Raw genomic sequence first — 19042 nt, 5'->3', positions numbered from 1 at the left:
TCATTTTATATGTCGGTGAGCGGAGCCCACCCCCAGATGCCAACCAGAAGATTCAGGCCTTAATTTCTCTCAAAAAGCATTGTTGGACTTCTCCTTGGTGTGGCTCATTTATCTCATGGACTCATTTGGAATCCTCCACACATCTTGAGGTTTTTGGACTTGCACATCTTTCCAAAGTAGCCCAGGTGGTTGCAGTGAAAGCACTGCACAGTGATTGCTGGGCACTGCTCACACCTGTGAGGTCCTTTGGCATCACAGCATTGACATGGTCTGCCACTATCTTATGTTTTGCTTGGGTATTGCTTTCCTTGCTCTGGAGTCCACTTGCCCTTTTGTCACTTTTTGAGCTGGACTCTTGACGTTGGTCTGTACCACGGTTTAACGTCACCACGCAAAATGGATCGATTTTGCTGGAGAACTTTCAATTGTTTGACTATCTGGATGGCTTTTTCCAAAGTCAGATCTTCTTTAGATTAGAGTACATCCGAAAGAGTATCTTCGGCTGCTCCCACTACTATTCGGTCTCTTATGAGCTGCAACTTATGAGTCACCGATTTCACTGTCTTCAGCCATTCTGTATAATTCATTTATGAAAGGGTCTATGGGTTCCCTGGGTTTTTGGGCACTCTAGTTAGATTTAATTTAAATTTTGCTTTTAGTCAACTGTTTTAGTAGTACCTCATATGGCTCGGTGTCAAATTTTGTATGGTAATCACTAATTTGAAGTGCCTTGGGACCTATTCCTATGTTAAAGATACAACGCAAATAAAATTTTAGCATTACCTCTTGTTTTTGTTAATAAAAAGAAAAATTTCAAAAAGAGTTATCTTTAAAAATAAATAATTTGCCATTCATTAGAGAAAAGTTCTATAACCAGCATACATGATTCTTTTTTTCCAAAAATATGCTTTATTCATAAAATATCTAAAAGAACATTACAAAACATTTCAAGACAGTCCTTACAAAAAGTGCAATGATATTCAATTTTTCTATATAGATCAGGTTGCGCTCAGAAGTGCTTCAATGCAATTGTGATACATGTAATATTTACTGTTTACATTCAATGTGAGTCATACAGCCTGAGGGTTTCTATATAATTTCCAGCCCCTTCACATGCTATGACTGAAAGGCCTTGGAGAGTGACCTTTCCCCATTGTACTTCTGCAGGGGCTGCCCCAAGCATTAGTGCATCCCTCAGCACGTAGTCCTGGACCTTGGAATGTGCCAGTCTGCAACACTTCGCCAGCATACATGATGGCAGGTCTTACAAATCAGAACTTTCATGCATACAAAATGGTGAGAGGTGTGCTGACCTTTGCCTTTGACTTCATGATGCATGTTCCCAAGTCTAACCAACAATTATCAGTAATTTCATAATTCCTATAGATGATTTATTGCCAACCTTCTATCCTTTTTTAAATACAACAGTTATTTTACAGTTTCTGCCAGATATTCTGTATGTTAATTTAAATATTAAGTTCCAATTACATCATCTGTTCGGTCCCTAGTTGGCTATAATTGCTTCTCAATTCTTTTAGACCCTAGAGTCTCTCCTACAAAGTATGTAATCTCAGCCCAGATAAAGAGCCTTGTTGTGACGCTCAGCTCTGAGCAGGGAGACAGACAGTCCTGTCAGTGTTTCCATAAAGGGATCCCGGAGGTTACAGAATCACACTGTAAGATTGTTCAGGCTGCGTTGTGCACTGTCAATGGCACTTCATTTCAATCTTCAAACAGCCTGTTTGTTTTTTGTAACTTAATAGGCGAGTCAGGGCTGCCCGGATGGTGAGCTCAGGGTCTCCAACCCAGCTGCTGTGGGCCCATTCTTCTTCCCCGGCCTCCAAATGGTTTCAACAGGGAACGTAGGCAGAAAAGTCTTTACAATTTTGTATCTTCCATTTACACGCACGAAGTGTTCAGGAACAAGGAAATGTTTGGGAATTATTGGTTTTATTTTCATTAGGGTATGAAAAAATCTTTTTTTTTAACCCTCCCCCCATTCCCCACCACCCCCCAAGCCCAACCTATCCTTGTGCCATGCATGGACTCACTCACAGTTTTCATCACCACCCCGCCACCAGCACCCCCCCGCCACATTCATGCCATTGTCTACTGATATGTCAGATCAGCTCAGGATGATGATTCCTTTGTAGGAATAGTAAGAATTTGCATTTATATTTTCACCTTCCATCTTCTCGGATCTCCCGAAGTACTTTACAGCCAATTAAGCACTTAAGTGTAGTCACTGTGGTTATTGTAGGAAACAAAGCAGCTAATTTGCACACTGCAAATGGCCACAAACAGCAATGAAATAATGACCAAATAATCCGTTTAAGTGATTGTGGCTGAAAGGTAAATAATGGCAGAGACACGAGGAAGAACATCCCTGTTCTTTTCTAAATAGTGTATGGAATCTCTTATATACACTTGAGAGGGCAGACAGGGCCTCGATTTAACCTCTAATCCAAAAAATGATACCTTTGACAGTGCAGTACTCCCTCCTTACAAACTGATTGTCAGCCTAAATCATGCACTCAAGTGTCTGGAGTTGGACATGAACCCACTCTTCTGTGGGTCGAGTGAGTTGCTTCCTTCTCTGTTAAAGTAGCGACCTCAGGGCCAGATCCCTGTTTTCTCTACAATGGCAATCACATGAATTTAGCCTCTTCATTAGGTGAAACTATAGGAAGAAAAATAAAAGGGAATGACAAGAGGTTGTAAAAATGCAATGATTGTTCATTCTTTCTGTGCAGAAACACCTTATCCCTGTCTTCACCACCTCCCTCTTCCACTTCTCCTAGCTCTGCTGTGGGACTCAGTATGTGGTGAATCCCTGGTGGATGTGGACCATTAAGCTGTTTATGAAATAACCCTCTGAAAAAATATTGGAGACAAGGCACTCATAGAATATCATTCCTGACACTGCAGAATGATTGGAAATTAAATGGACATCATGGGGATAGGGACAGGCACACCCACACTGGTCTCAGCACGCACATGATGAGCCATGCTGTAAATGTCTATGGGCAGAATTTTTTGCTCGGCGTGCAGAGACGTGACAGACATGCTCGAGCTTAAAATAGCACGTGATGACGTTGGGCAAGTGTCCCCACGTCATCGCGCACTCATGCAATATTTCAGTTGGTAGTTGCACACTAAACTCGGAAGCGTGCTGGCCAACAATTAAGAGGGTTATTAAGCTCTTTAACGGCGCAATTAACTGGGATGTTTTGCTGCCCATCCAACCTTATGGTTGGTGGGTGGACAAATTGGCCAGGCAGCCTTCAGTGCTGACTTCAGTGCTCACCCTCTACCCACCCCCAACCCAGGCAGCACTGATTGTATCAGCATGCGCTTCACGCTGGCTGGCTGTTAATTGGCCAGCCAGCGTGAAATTGCGGTCGGGGGCCAATCGCGATCAGCGGTCCACTTCCCGACCATTCCCAGGCTCACTAATCGTGCCCGCCCGGCAAGCTAAAAATTCAGGCCTATGATTCTAAGTCCACACTTCAAAATGCAGCTGCCTTATTCTAGTAACACAATCATAGATCCATGAAAATTGGATCTCCTATTCTGATGGTGACATAAAGGAGTTGAGTTGTTCAGAGTAAACACAGGAAGCCAGGCCACAAATATCAGTTTCCTACAATTCAAACTAAATTGTTACCAGCTTAAGCGTCAATTTGGCTCCATCATGAATATCACTTTTGCCTCTGAGTCAGAAGGTTGTGAGTTCAAGTGCCACTCCAGGACCTGAGCTTACAGCATGGGCAGACAGCTCAGTGCAGTATTAAAGGAGTCTCGCATTTTCAGATGAGAGGATAAATTGAGACTTGGGGCAGAATTTCCCAGTTGGTATGCGGGGGCGGGACCTGCACGCCAATGCGTAAAATGACACGGGGTGATGTCGAGTGTGCGTCCCAACGTCACCCCGCGTCATTTAGATATTCAGTTCGGCGGGTGCACAACCGAATCAGCTGCGCGCCCGCTGAACTGTCAAAGACCTATTAAGGCCTGTTAATTACCTAATTGAGTTGTCAGGGCTGCCCATCTAACCTTACGGTTGGCAGACAGGCCAGGAGCCCAGTCGGGCTTCCAAAAAAACATGAAAGCTCAACCAGGGGCAGGATGAGTTTTCATGAGGGTTTTAGAAATGTTTATTAAGTTTTAACATTCAAGTAATTGACATGTCCCAGCTCATGTGACAGTGTCACATGAGGGGACGTGTCAATCATTTTTTTTTCCTCCGGTCAGCACAGTTTTTAAAGTTGAAGCGATCTCCCTGAGGCAGCACTTTGCCTCAGGGAGATCTGTGGGCTCTTTTGCGCATGCGTGACAGAGCGCATAGACCTGCTTAGGGAATCCTACTCCACCCGCACAGGGAGCACACAGTGTTTCAAGGTGGATGTCACGCTGGGCAGGCCTTAATTGGCCTGCTCATATGAAATGGCGGCGCTCCCCGACCAGGGGCACCAATCGGGAATTCGCCCGCCTGCAAATGCGCCCACACAATCCCCCCAACAGGCAGAAATTCTGCCCTTGGCCTGTCTATGCTGTTGAATACCTTCCCTGAACCTCTCTCTCCTCCTTTACCATGCTGCTTAAACCTACCTCTTTGACAAAGCATTTGTTCATCTGTGCTCATACTTCCTTCTTTGGGTTGGTGTACGTTTTTGTCAGATTACTCTCCTATGGACTGCCTTGAGATGTTTTACTACATTAAAGATGCTATACAAATGCATATTATTGTTGTTAAGTGGGTGTTAAAGATCCTTTGACACTGTCTAAAGATGAGTAGCCCACCAACCTCAAGATTGGACAGGCAGCTCAGTTTATTGTTTTAATTGATAGTTTACTGGCCTTAATAGGCCTTTGACAGTTTAGCAGGCGCACAGCCGAGTCAGCTGCGTGCCCGCCAAACTGAAAATCTGAATGATGCGCGGTAATGTCGGGACGCGCCTGACATCACTGTACGTCATTTTACGCCTCGGCGAGTGGGCCCCACACCCACTCGTCGAGCCGAAGATTCTGTCCTATGGCAGGAATAAGCTGTCTATTATTTTGATACTCTACATTACGTAGCCACATTTAAAAGAAAATTTTTTAAACATCTGACATTCCCCTCCTGAAGGCATTGATTTGCCAAATTACCAAACAACAACCCCCTGGGCACCCTCTGTTACTTTGTCCAATTTGCCACCCTCCACGCATGAGCCTAGACAGCAATTGACATTGCCTTATTCAGCCAAGGCTGAATCTAAGCCAATGACCACATGCATGCACTTTCCAGCTGGTGGACAACATAATCCGCTCAGGAAGATGAAGCCTTGGTCAATTTTCTTCCTGTCTAGCATGAGGGATTATTGCACACCAAATGTTGCACTGACCAAGATAAGCACCTGGGGCCTTTTCAATCTGTACATTTCAAAAACACACCAGGCTGTGCATTTAGCCAGGTTGTTGGGGTGAAATACTCCTGGGAAAATGTTTTCCAGCATCCAGCAGTAACAAGGGATCACAATCCAAAAATTATGGTGTGATTCCTCATGATACACATCCGGTGACAGTGCTGCCCATTGAGAATGCTGGGATTGAGGTTCTTCTGAGTGTATTTTGTTTCTAGATTTCCTGATTTTAAGGCACAAACTCCTGCTGGGTGTAGTTCCACAGGTACCAGGTACCCTCTGCTACTTTGTCAGTTTGCAGATTTAGGAAGGCAACAACAGCCCATCCTGCTCATGTGTGGCAGCACCCATCTCCTACTAAAACTTATCCTCAATCTAAAAGAGGGAAATGCCTCTAGTCTTTGCTTCCTCCTACAATCTCCAGGGGTTAAAAGCTGATACTTCAAATCAGTTAATCACTAGGTCCTGTTTTACCACATCTTCTCTCATACTCTCTTACTTGGTGATGCCCTGGGCCCTTCACTTATGTTTTTTGAACATACAGACATACGAATTAGGAGCAGGAGTAGGCCACTTGGCCCCTTGAGCCTGCTCTACCATTCCATAAGATCTTGTCTGACCTGATAGTAACTCCCGCCTACCCCAAATAACCTTTCACCTCCTTGTTTATCAAGGATCTATCTTCCTCTGCCTTAAAAATATTCAAAGACTCTGCTTCCACCACCTTTTGAAGAAGGGAGTTCCAAAGATTCATTACCCTATGAGAGAAAAAAATGTTCCTCTATTTCTTCTCAAATCTCTTCACAATTTCAAAAAAAAATAATTTACACTCATTTAAGTGGCAAGCTGTCATCATCTGGACCGGGATATCCAAATACAACCCCATGGGCCCCCTGAAGCCATGAGTTCTGTGAGCCAGCCCACCAAGCCTAGCCAACCAAGTCTTATTGGTGTTTATATGTCTTACTCGCTAGTTGCCTTGTTTGAATTTTGTGGGTCTGGAGGCTTGGACAGGGCAGGCTTTTAGCACTGTTACCTCATAGGTGGATACATTCTAAATAGACAGCTGTCAGCATCAGCAACTTGAGATAGGCAATTTAGTAGGAAGAAAGAAAAACTTTCATTTATATAGTGCTATTCACAACCTCTGGACGCCACTAAGCATTATTAGCCAATTAGGTATTCCTGAAGAGCGGTCAATGTTGTAATGTAGAGAGCACAGGGCAAATTTGTACACAGCAAGCTTCCACAAACAAGAATATAATAATGACCAGATAATCTGTTGGTTATGAGATAAATAGTGGCCAGGACACCAGGAAGAATGTCCCTGCTCTTCTGTGAAATAGTTCCATGGGAGTTGTTACATTCATCTGAGGCAGAAGATGGGGCCTCGATTTATCTGAAAGATAGTATCTCTAACAGTGCAGCATTCCCTCAATGCTGCACTGGAGTGTCAGCCCAAATTTTGTGCTCCAGTCTCTGAAGTGGGACTGAACCCACAACTCACTAATTCAAAAGCTATCACTGAGCCAAAGCTGGAATATAGATTTAAACATGTCACATGGGCCCTTGCAATATATAGCCAAGGAGATTGGATGCCCCAGTAATCTTGTGTGTAAAAAGTGATGAGGTCGTGAAGGGCTACAGGTTGCAATGGAACAATATCACAACACAAACCTTCAGGAGAGGAGGGGAGATTTTTTAAAAAAATCTCTGAACACAGGAATACACTGTCAGTAAACTCAGCATGGAAATGAAGCTTCATACCACATCTGAATCAGTCTGAAGGAGGCCATTGCTGTCAGAAGCACGCTGGCAATAGAAATTCAGTAACTTAGGTGATGAGAAATGTAGATTGAGATCAATGCATAATGGTCTGATCCCATGTCGCCCTAATTACACATCAGCCAAAGCTAAAATTACCTGAATAGTAAAGGATAAAATGGCACACAGTAGAAGGAAACAGAGCTGAACTGTCTGGGGACAAGGTCACCTGCATTTTCTGAGGTCTATGGAGGAGACGGTTGTCCACACCATTGAGCTGGCCACAACAGTGCCTGTAGCATTTGGCATAGCTGAGAACATTGAGGATGATACAGTAGTGTGTTCCTGTCTTTTGCTGTTAGGGGAAGGTCTGTATGATGCCCTCTGCCAATATGAAACTGGACTCCTCCATGCTCCTTAGCAATGGCAGGAGACTGGCCAGACAATGCACACATCTCAGTGTGCTTTCCCATCAGCATTCTTCTGTATGCCATGCCATCAGGGTCCTCATCTGAGTCCTCTGCAGCAGAACCCATCTGCAACTTTGCTCTGGTGAATTGGCAAATGAATTATCCTTTACAAAAACAAAAATAGCTGGAAAACCTCAGCAGGTCTGACAGCATCTGCAGAGAGGAAGACAGTTAACGTTTCGAGTCCATATGACTTCATCAGAACTAAAGAAAAATAGAAATGAGGTGAAATATAAGCTGTTTGAGGGGGGCGGGACAGGAAGAGCTGGATAGAGGGCTAGTGAAAAAACATCTCTGAACACAGGAATTATCCTTTAACTCTGGTTTGGCCGTAGTCCACTCATGCCCACTTGACTCACCACGTGCTAATCTTAACTCTATACTAGCCCCTAAGGTACCTGCAGTGCCAGTATCTGAGCTGGGGGCTGTGATTGTCAAATCTAGTGATGGGGTCTCTTCATCAGGGCTGTTTTCAGAAGAAGACAGCTGTGCGGGACCCACTCGCTCAGATACTACAAATTTGGTGCTGCCCACCTCAGTCTGAATGAGCACAGGCACATCATGAATTTTGACTTCAGTGCTCAGAAATCAGGTAACCAAATTTCTAGCCCTCTTTATTTATGCTTTTAAAACATTTTTTTTCCAATCCTTTCCTCTCCTTTCCAGAAGGCACAAGCACCTGTTGGAGTATAATTCCACATCAGATAGCCGTTCTCTATTAACTCACCCAGGTGGGCATTCAGCCACAGAAGGCATCACAGCAGAGCTTGATCCTCTCCCTCTTGGCATTCATATGCCTGCAGGGGCCATTGAATATAGATAAGAAACATGGATCCTGGCTGATTTTCTTTTCCCTCCTTAATCCTTGGTGGGAAGGCCAGTTATAGCCTCTTTGTGCTGCTATGGCTGAGATCAGCTAATTCAGTACAGACTGAGTTTTGAGCATATGTTGTCTGGATTTGTAATCTAGTGCCTCTCCCCACTGTGCACTGGGGAGGCTTCTATTTTTAACTCTTATTTTTAATCTGCTCGGAGAGATCTAGCATTTATACAGCAGTTTATCAAATACCTCAAACCTGTTCCAAAGCTCTTCACAGGTCCCAAAGACAGCAATGAGATAAATGACCTGTTAAACTATTCTTATTCAGTGATGTTGGCTGAGAGAGCAATGTTGGTCACAACCCTGAGAAAACTCCCTGCTGTCCCTGCGATCTTTAACCTTCACCTGAGTAGACAGATGTGACCTTGGCTGAAAGTCTCACATGATGGACACAAGTACAGTCGTGTTTTCAATGCAGAAACGATCCCTTTTCTTTGGCCACCCTAAGCTTCCCATGAAATGTGATTGATCTCAAGTGCACTGCATGTTGCTGCTGTTTTTGTACTTGATCTAAACAGCAAAAGACTGAGTAAGATGTGCTTCTGTGGATCCATGAGATGCTACATCATAAGCTTGTTGTTTGGAACTTGTTTCCTCAGAGTGGCTGAAATTCTTCTTCGCCTGTGTTATTTGGAGTTTTAGGCACATGGGATGGTGAGCAGCAGTACGTATGAAGGACACTTGTATATCCTATGATGGTGGCAAAATCAGAAGCAATTCACATTAGTGCTCATCCCTAGCAATACCGAGAAGGACAGTACAGGTCGATTATCCTTTATCCGTAAATCCGAAAACCGAACACATACAAAAACCACACCTTTTTTGAATATCATTGACCTTGAGCACAGGAAGTCCCTGACAAAGCTGACACGACCTGAGCCAACACGAACCTTGCCAACCACCCCCGACCTTTAGCGCAGGAAGTCCCTGACCCTAGCTAACATGAATCTCACTGACTGAACCCGGCCTTTAGCGCAGGAAGTCTAGTTGTTTGTCTGCACTCAACACAAATCTCACAGAATGGCACTTGGCGCCACAGCTGGGAACTTATTACAGGTATCCTGTATTTATTATTCAGTGTTACATCTTTCTTTTCTAGCCATTTTATTTACTTTAGACTATAGCTATGTAAGTAGGCCTACTCCTATATGCGGCATCCGAAAACTGAAACTATCTGAAATCTGAAACGCAATTGGCCCTGAGGATTTTGGATAAAGGACACTCGACCTGTATCACTGTTTGAAGGCGCCCTCTGTTGTTCACATGCAGAACATTCCCCTTGTGAGTACACCCACTGAAATGATGGCATAAATTTTTCAGATCATGTAATTGCCTCTAACACAAAAAGTTTGACCACAATACAGTTTGCTATTTAAATATAACTCCATTCATTTTTTTGCATGGAATTGAATTCCTTTTGGTAAATCTTGACAAATATTTCTACCAAAAGAATGGGAAAAAGTATTGTTTTACTGCAGCTGAAATGTCTATGTCTTAAAGAGGTAATGACAGAATGGTCGCCACCACTTTACATTAATTGAACTCCCTGTCTTCATCAATAGAAGATTTTGCAATGTAATAATTTTGGCCAGTACAAAAGGCTGGAAGATTTTTTGGGAGACGTTCATAATGTCAATGATGGAAAATGGATTCTGGTAATTGTGCCAAGAGAGTTGTTGCCAGATGCCTACCCAAGGAGATTTCCGCACACTGACTACTTGCTTTGCCACAGGTAGTTCTTAATTCCTGGGCCTGTCTATCTATTACAAAGTTCAATAGCTTCTGAGTTGCCCAAATTTCAATGTTTTCTCGGAGATAGAGAGAGGTGAAAGAGTGCACCTCAGAGGAAGATAATCATAGCTGTCTGTCTCATCCTATTCAAATCATGACTTCTATTGACGGGACCTGGAGAGGCATGACCTGACCTGACTTCTCAAGCTGATGAATAGAAAGTGAATACAAATCATCTGTGGGAGAGGGCCGAAGAAATTCTTGTAACTACTATAGAGTAGATCTGCATGTGGAATTCATTTCTGGTAGATGTCTTTTGGTCACTGCGAATTGCATATAACCAGCTGCCACTTTAGGACAAAGGCAGCTCCCAGTGTAGTGTTGAAATGTCCAGATAGAAGATCCTATGATTTGATCCCAGTTTTGTGCTGTTGTGATTTCAGCTATAAATAGCTTCTATGTCCCTGGGCTAGGGAAGGCACAGTTTAGCCAGTCACCACACCTGATTCCTATCCAGTGACCCCATCTGGAAAGTACACCTGTGGACATGAGGCAGATGGGATCATCCTCAGCTGCGGTGTCAGTCATGTTGGACCGTCTGTCATGAGTAGGGCATTCAACCCATCCATTCAATTAGATAATGACTGAGCCACACCCCAACCCCAGATTTAAAAGCAAAATACTGCTGATGCTGGAAGAGTCATATGGACTCAAAATGTTAACTCTGTTTCTCTCCACAAATGCTGTCAGACCTGCTGAGTTTTTCCAGCATTTTCTGTTTTTATCTCAACCCCACATACCTGCTTTAGCTCCATATTCCTCGATTAACTTACTCAACATAAATCTTACGATATCAGTGTTGAAACCTCCAATTGTCCCAGCAACTCGAGCCTTTCTGGGGGGAGATTTGGCTGAGATGCTGGAACATGTGCCAGCACCCTTGAACTACCACACCAGAAAAAACAAGCACCTTCAGGACCGATATGAAGAAAGTGATTTGAGGAGAACTGAACCATTTTATTGGATCCTGTCTATAGGTTGCACACATGGTAGACTGCTGTGATATCTATAGGCTTGTTCCACAATAATTTGTCTGGGAAAATTTGCAGAATCTTTAATTCTCTTTTTGGGAAATGAATCCCCCCAACTCCAGTTATAGTTTTTTTTTATATACAACAGTGTGGATACATAGTCACTGAATTGCTTTTTTTATATTCCCACTTGGGCTGCTACCTCTTTCACTCATGTAACATTTTCCAGCTGACAATTATACCTGATTCTATCTGTTTTCCAGTGATAGAGTCATGTCAGACCTTAAGAATTAGACTAGTAAATTCAGCTTGAGCAGACGAGGCTTCCCTTACAACACTAGTTTGGCAGTTGCAGTCTGACTCATGCTCTCAAGGGGTGGGTGGGTGGAGCAGTGATTTCTCCAAATTGGCAAGCACTGTATGGTCAGCACAGATTAACTCTTCTGGCTGCTTCTTTTAGCAGTACTGAGACACCACACAAACAGTGAAAGTGCTGCCTCTGTGCCAAGCAGGTTGTCATCAGGGCTATTGGTTTATAGTTGCTCAAAACACAAAGTCCCAATTTCAAATGTTTCAGATTTGGTTGGCGGGGTTGGGGGTAGGGGTGGGGGGAGAAGAGGTTGCCAGTTTTCAGGATTGCAGTCCATAACTCCATTTATTTTTCATTGAAAATCCAGTCAGTTATTGCTGGGGAATATTGTAGTTTCAGCTCCTGTCATGCAGCATTGTTCAATATGTCTGTGATCCCAAAAAGCAAAGGTCTCAGTGAATCTCCCCACTCACACCTGCACAATTGTTCATGCTCTAAGTACTTTATCATATGTTACTAACAATCTATGCAAATGCCCACTCCAATATAATATCAGTCAGCATGCATACACTGTTGATATCTGTCTCCCTGTTCACTGGGGAGTTGTATCAGTAATTTAGAAGAAAGGAAGAACTCACAGCTACATTGCTCCCATTACATTCTTAGCGTGTCCCAAAGAGCTTCACACCTTCACAGCCATTGGAACTTTTGAAGTTAGGCCACAATTATTATGTAGGCAAACACAGTGGCCAGTTGAACATAGAGAACGAATGATCAAATAATCTATTTTTAGTGACATTAAATGAGGGAGGAATGTTGGCCAAGACACTAGGAGAACTCCCTGTTCTTCAAACTGTGCTATTAGATCTTTTACATTCCCCCCGAGAAAGCTAACTGGGCCAAGGTATATCATCTCAAGTGAAAGACTGAACGTCCTTTAATGCAGCACTTTCTAGGTACTTGTACTGAGGTGTCATCTTGGATTATGTGCTCAAATCCTGGAGTGGAGTTTGAACCCACAACTTTCTGCCTTATGTGCAAGTGTTACATTAAGCCAGCTCTTAAGGCACTAACATTTGAGTTCTTTTGTACTCCAAACTCCACATGCTACTCTTCCCTGCCCCATTTGATTTGTCATCAGACACTGATTTCTGTAGGCATGTATTTTTGTTGCATAAAATCGGAGCTGGATTATAAGAGTGTGCAGCTGCAAGGAACTTAATACCCCATTGCAAAACCAGAGGCAGTTGATCTAATGCCAGATTCATAGACCCAGAGTTTAATGGGCCTGGGATGCTATTGGCCCCTGAAGTTGGCATCATATACCTTGAGGTGGGGGAGAATCACATCTTGCTATCAGATGGCTCTAGAATATAGATTTAATGACAAAACTGATAGTCATTACATAGCTTTAATTTTGTTCTGGATTCTTTGTCCACTTTGTAACCAATAGGAGCAGTCACTTCAAGGCAGTCTTAGATAGACAGGAACAACCATGTGATAGAAGCTATCATTTCAGCATTCATTATTGGCTGACCTGCAAGACTCCTCACATTAGTAGCCCATGTCATACCACCATGTGCAGGGAAAAGTAGATAAATGTTCAAAGAGGAAGATACATGGCAATGAAGAGACCAAGCCAGTGAGATTAATTTTGAATTGTTCTAGCAAAGAGTCAACACAAAGATGATGGGCTGAATGCTGTGCTGTAAAGTTCTATGGTCCTGATGTTCTTCTATGAGACAGTTAACAACCATGGGAAGGATGGTTACTTTCTCCTCAAAGTTTACTTTCTAATGTCAGGATTTTTGGTTATGCTTTTCTGTCAACATTTGCCACTGTAAATTGCTATGTCAACTGTAACTAGTTGCAGGATTTGACCACTAGGTGGCTCTGAAGTTGTTTGCCCTAGCAATTCCATTGCCACCTTGAATTTTAAAAAAAGACTTTGTCATTAAGGCCAGGATTTCCCGGTCGGCGAGCGGGGGGCAGGGCCCACTCGCCAACACAAAATGACGCAGGATGACGTCGGGCGGAACTCCCAACGTCACCCCGCCTCATTTCAATTTTCAGGTCAACAGGGGCTCAGCCGAATCAGCTGTGCGCCCGCTGACCTGTCGATGGCCTATTGAGGCCATTGACAAAGTAATTAAAGTAATTAGTGGACCTGCAGCAGGACCAGGCCGGGAACCCTGGCAGGCATTGGAAAAAGCATGAAACCTCATCCACGGGCAGGCTGAGGTTTCATGTAGGTTTTTAAAAATGTAATAAAAGTGTATTTAAAAGTGATGAGTGTGCTCTGTCGCGCGCATGCGCAAAAGAGTGCAGTCTCAGCTCAGGGAATCCCCCTCCCCCCCGCCCACACAGAGAGTGCATAGCGCTTCCTTGCAAATGTCACGCTGGGCGGGTCTTAATTGGCCCGACCACATAAAATGGTGGCACGTCTCTGATCAGGGGTGCCGATTGGAGTTGCACCCACTCCTGAACTTCCCTCCTGACGGAGGGAAATTTCTGCCCCACGTGACTGGGCACTACATTTTTTTTATTTCTTAATTTTGCCGTTACCTCACTTTCAAGTTGCTGATTCATGTTGGTATATTGTTCCATGCTGTACCCCACAGTACTCTTTATAATGAGCATAGGCAGTGAATGTAAGGCAGACTATTCTTCAGTTGAGACCAATCTGATTGTTAAATGATATCCCAAAAAGTACAGTTTCCATCAAGAGTGACCAATGGACAGCAATCAGAAATAGGAATCCTGAATTTTTCCTTCCACTGCCTAGGCTAGAAGTCAGCAACCTTAATAAGAATAACCATTTTTAAAAATTTAGTCAAAAACACAATACCTGAAGAGCCACAAAGCTGTTACTCAGACGCCAAAAATAATAAAAAACAGAGACACATTTCAACAACATGTTAAAGGTTTTTACAAAAAAAAATTAATTGTATGATACTTTCTTACAAGCACAATGTTAATAATAGTTTTTTTAAAAAAACAAGCCATTTAATTACTTTGAAATGGGTTTGATTGACCAAGTCTGGGAGCCGCACATGAGTCCTTAATAGGTCGAATGCAGCTCCGGAGTTGCAGGTTGCAGATCCCAGGCCTAGGCTCAACAACAATCTGACTGGCTCAATTGCCAGTTCAGCTGAAATTAGCAACTAGGATGAAATCTGTGACACACTGTCCTGACTTGGACATATATTGTCGTTCCTTCATCATCGCTATGTCAAAATCCTGGTTCTCCCAAGCTAACAGCATTGTGAGAGTACCTTCATTACATAGAATGCAGTTGTTCAAAAAGGTGGCTGCTCCACTCTTCACTTTGTGCTCTTCTCTCAGTGTTCTCAAAGCAACTAGGAATGGTCAATAAAATGCTAGCCTTGCCAGTAACACTGTATCCTGAGAATATCTTAAAAATATTCTGCTGGTCACCGTGGCTTAGAATGCGAGTGGTGACTATACACCGTGAACCATTGCTAACTCTGTTAGTTGTCTGTAATGGTGCCAGATACCAAGTAAAGTAAGACAACACTGAAGACCCAAGATGCTTGCCTCTTCGAAAGGACATGCTTAGTTTCTGTAAACACGGTAGACAGCACTTTGACTGTTTGTAATAAACATTGTTTGATATTAAGAAGTCATTATTATAACTGGCTGAAGAATGTTTATAGCCACAAGTCACAGTGGAGTCAATCTGCCGCCACCGTGTTTATAAGCACTAAACATGCTGCTTATGGGCACCAAGGCATTGACATCCTCATTGTTGACTGTTGTTCTGTCTTCTCATTGGAAGTAATAAAAACAAATGAGATAGTGGCCTTAGTGGGTATGGAATCTATAGAAATGAAGCAGAGAGCCTTCAGGGCTGTCAGATTATGAGGAAAGCAAAGTGGAGATGACTCTTTCCAGCTCTGAAACAACATTGTTCTACAAATAGATTGAAAAGTATTTGATAGAACAATTTAATTTTTGTTGCTATATTTTATTGGAATGCGCATAAAGGCTCTCACAAGACAGAAAGGTTAGATATTCTCAGGGGAGAATTTTCTCCCCGTTGGGGGCGGGTGTGGGGGGGGGGGGGGGGGGGGGGGGGGGGGGCGGGGTGGGGGGTGGTGGTGGGGGGGGGGTTAGAGAGAGGGGGGGGTGTGCAGGAGCAGACGCGGGCGTGCGTGCTGCCGATTGCCTCCCACAATCAGCTGTGCACCGCCATTTTACATGGGTGGGCCAATTAAGGCCCACCCAGCGTGACATATGCCTGGAAGTGCTGAGCACTCCCTGTGCAGGAGGGGGGAGTAGGCTGAGCCAGGGCCTGCGAGAGCACAGAAATCTCCCTGAGGCACAGAACTGCCTCGGAAATTAGTTTAAGTTTAAAAAACTTTAATAAAGGGAAAAAATTTTTTTTAGGGTATGTCCCCTCACGTGAAACTGTCACCTGAGCTGGGACATGTCTATTAATTTTATTAAAAAAATTTTTCAAACCTTTTAAAACCTTCACAAAACCTCATCCCGCTCATGGAAGAGATTCCATCAAAATGCAAAGACCTCCTGGGCTCTTCGCCTGCCCGCCAACATTAAGGTTGGACTGGCAGCTCATTTTATTGTTTTAATTGATAGTTAACTGGCCTTAATAGGCCTTTGACAGTTCGGCGGGTGTGCAGCTGATTCGGGTAAGCACCCGCCGAACTAAAAATCTGAACGACGTACAGAGACATTGGGATACACGCCCGATGTCACTGCGTGTGATTTTCCACCTCAGCGAGTGCGCCCCGTCCCCGCTCGCCGAGCCATAGAATCTGCCCTCAATTGCAGAGTTTTTTTATGTAATTCACTAGTGAATCCCCTGTGGTTTTGCTCAAAGAAAGTTAGGGGAGTAATGACCTTTATTCATTTCCTTATGGACGAGGCCAGCAAGGCTGAATGAGCCAGAGGCTTTACAGTGATTCCTCGGTTCCCCTGCAATCAATTGCACATACGTGGCCATCAGGGCACCAGCAGGGTCAGCCAGGTGCCTTCATCAACAGGAATGGATTCCACTCGATGAACGTCCAGATTGTGTGTGACCACAAGACACAAATGCTGCAAGTCTGTGCATGGTGCCCTGGCAGCTCCCATGACACTTATATCTTCAGACACTCCCAGGTGCCGAGGCTCTTCAGTGCTCCCGTCTGACTGGATGGATGGCTGCTGGGTGACAAGGGCTATCCGTTGAAAAGGTGGCAAATGATGCCTCTTCGCCACCCAAGAACAGAGGCAGAGCAGATTTATAATAGGAGTCATGCCTCCACAAGGGCAGTGATAGAGAGGACCTTAAGTCTTCTGAAGATGCGCTTCCAATGCCTGGACCATCCAGGGGGAGCATTACAATACCCCACAGAGCGAGTGTTGCTGATATTGGTTGGCTGCTGTGCTCTCCACAATCTGGCACTGGCAAAGGGGACCCACTGCAGGAAGAGGATCTTGACGCAGCTCCACAGGCCACAGAGGATGAATCCAGTAGTAAGTCAGAAGAAGAGCACGGTGAGGAGAATGCTGAGGGCATGCAGGGCAAATTTCTGTATCCTTCAGGGAGGCAGGGGCACCAGGGATGCCTTAATCCAACACTCCTTCAGCTAGGCTGCCAAAGATCAGCTTCTACCTCATGCCAGGGCTGTCGCCTCCATCCCGGATGTCTGAAATGACCCTTTCATTTGAACCCAAAGCCCACTCAGTGCCTGTGCAATAGAGTTTAGAGCCACCCACATCCAGCATTACTTACTGGCGTATTCTGCATCAGAAAAATATAAAGATGATGAATACTCAGGCCATTAGGACAAAAACAAAATTTACCTCATTTTGACAATCCAAAAAAATTAACATCACCTTCTCTGGTCTTAATTCCCAAACCAGAAAACATAAACAAAACATTACACAAAAGATCACTCATGAACAATCCCTCTTGTGCTCATTGTGCCTTAAACTTATGTTTGCGAGTATTGCGTCTTGGTGGCCCCCCTTGCTGGCCATGACATTGGAGGCAGCCTGCTGACTCTGGTGTCTTGTTGGCCTTGATGACCTTGACAGTCGTCCTCTGGCAGTGGAGCCTGTGCTGGCCCTGCCTGGGAGGGAGTGCCATGGCTGGCATCTCCCCAGTTATCACAGCCTCATCGTGCCACAGTCACTGGTAGAGGGGTGGAGGAGCTGCTGCCATCATCCAGAATGCCCTGACAGGAGCCAGCAGAGATGACAAGCAGCTCATGCGCCAACATGAGGTCACTCTGAACCTCCCTGCACGCCGATGATGGACAGGCACCTAGCGGGGAAACTGGGTGCCTCATCTATCACCCACACTGGCACTGACCACCTGAGGTCATTGCCTGTGTGAAGGCTTGCAGGTCCGAGTGCAATCCCAGGCACCCCTAAACCTGTTCATGGAGCTGCCTCTCCATGAGAGTCGACACTCTCTCAATGGAGGAGGCAGTGCGCTCAGCCATGAGGGTTAATGCAGTGCTTATGCTCCACATAAACTCCTCCACAACAGATACCATGGCACACATACCCTCATGGATCTCCGCCAGATCTTCCCGCATATCCCGCTGGACATCCAGCATCTGCCGCCAATGGATGACTCCAGAGGCTCATCACCTGCTTTTGACTGAGCATCATCCTGATCTCCAGCAGTCCTCCAACTGCCAGTGCCCTGGGCAGTTTCTGCCTCCACCTCAAGCAAGTGTGAAGTGCCCTCACTGCAGTGCTCCGACATTCTAGCCAAGGATCTAACGCCCACTAATGTGCTGGTATCTGCGCTGGTGCCTGGTTCAGAAATTGGGTGTGACGCAGGTGCATGTGAAGTCTGGCAGTCCTCTGGCGTCAGGGGTGGCTCTTCAGGGTCCTGCAACTGAGTTAATGCTGGCAAATCTTAGGGAGAACAACATGTCATTAGTTTAAGTCATCACACTGTCACTGTGCCTACCAGGCACCCTTGTGAGACAATTGAGATCTGCATCATGGTGTCATCGTCTTTCAATGATCAATGGGGAATCCAGTTTTGAGGCTCCCATCAATGATAAGACTACATAAGAATGTTTGCACCATCCAAAACTCTCACCTCAGTGCACTGCACTCTTATCTTTGTCTGATACCCCAGCCTCTCTGTTGCTGGTTGACCGAGGTGCCTTTCCAGCTCCAAGGTGTCCTGCTCAAATCTGGCTAGGATTAGGAGGTTTGGGGGGGCCTTCGCCTGTCCACAATCTTTCAACGTTGTTATGGGTCATCCTCTCCTGAAAGGACAGAGGAGCATGGAATAGTCCACTCCCAACCTGCAGCGCCATTGCAGCCTGGCCAACCCCACCTGAGGAACACCTTGTAGGGCACACCCGAATTGTGGCTCTCGAGCCACAAGGCACTCAGTCCAAGCAGCCAGGGCTCAACCCCTTGGCCAGCTCCAGCATCATTGACAGTTGGCACTC

The 19042-nt window shown here is 44.8% G+C and overlaps 1 protein-coding gene across 1 annotated transcript in view; it reads left to right on the top strand.

Annotated features, from left to right (window-relative positions):
* Positions 1-19042, top strand: part of prdm16 (PR domain containing 16) — a 537585-nt gene that overhangs the window by 169462 nt on the left and 349081 nt on the right. The gene's annotated exons all lie outside the window — the stretch shown is intronic.

Source organism: Carcharodon carcharias, chromosome 15 (assembly GCF_017639515.1).
Source record: "Carcharodon carcharias isolate sCarCar2 chromosome 15, sCarCar2.pri, whole genome shotgun sequence".
NCBI classification, from domain to species: Eukaryota; Metazoa; Chordata; class Chondrichthyes; order Lamniformes; family Lamnidae; genus Carcharodon; species Carcharodon carcharias.
The sequence above is the reverse complement of the archived record's forward strand: the minus strand, read 5'-3'. Positions and strand labels throughout refer to the sequence as shown.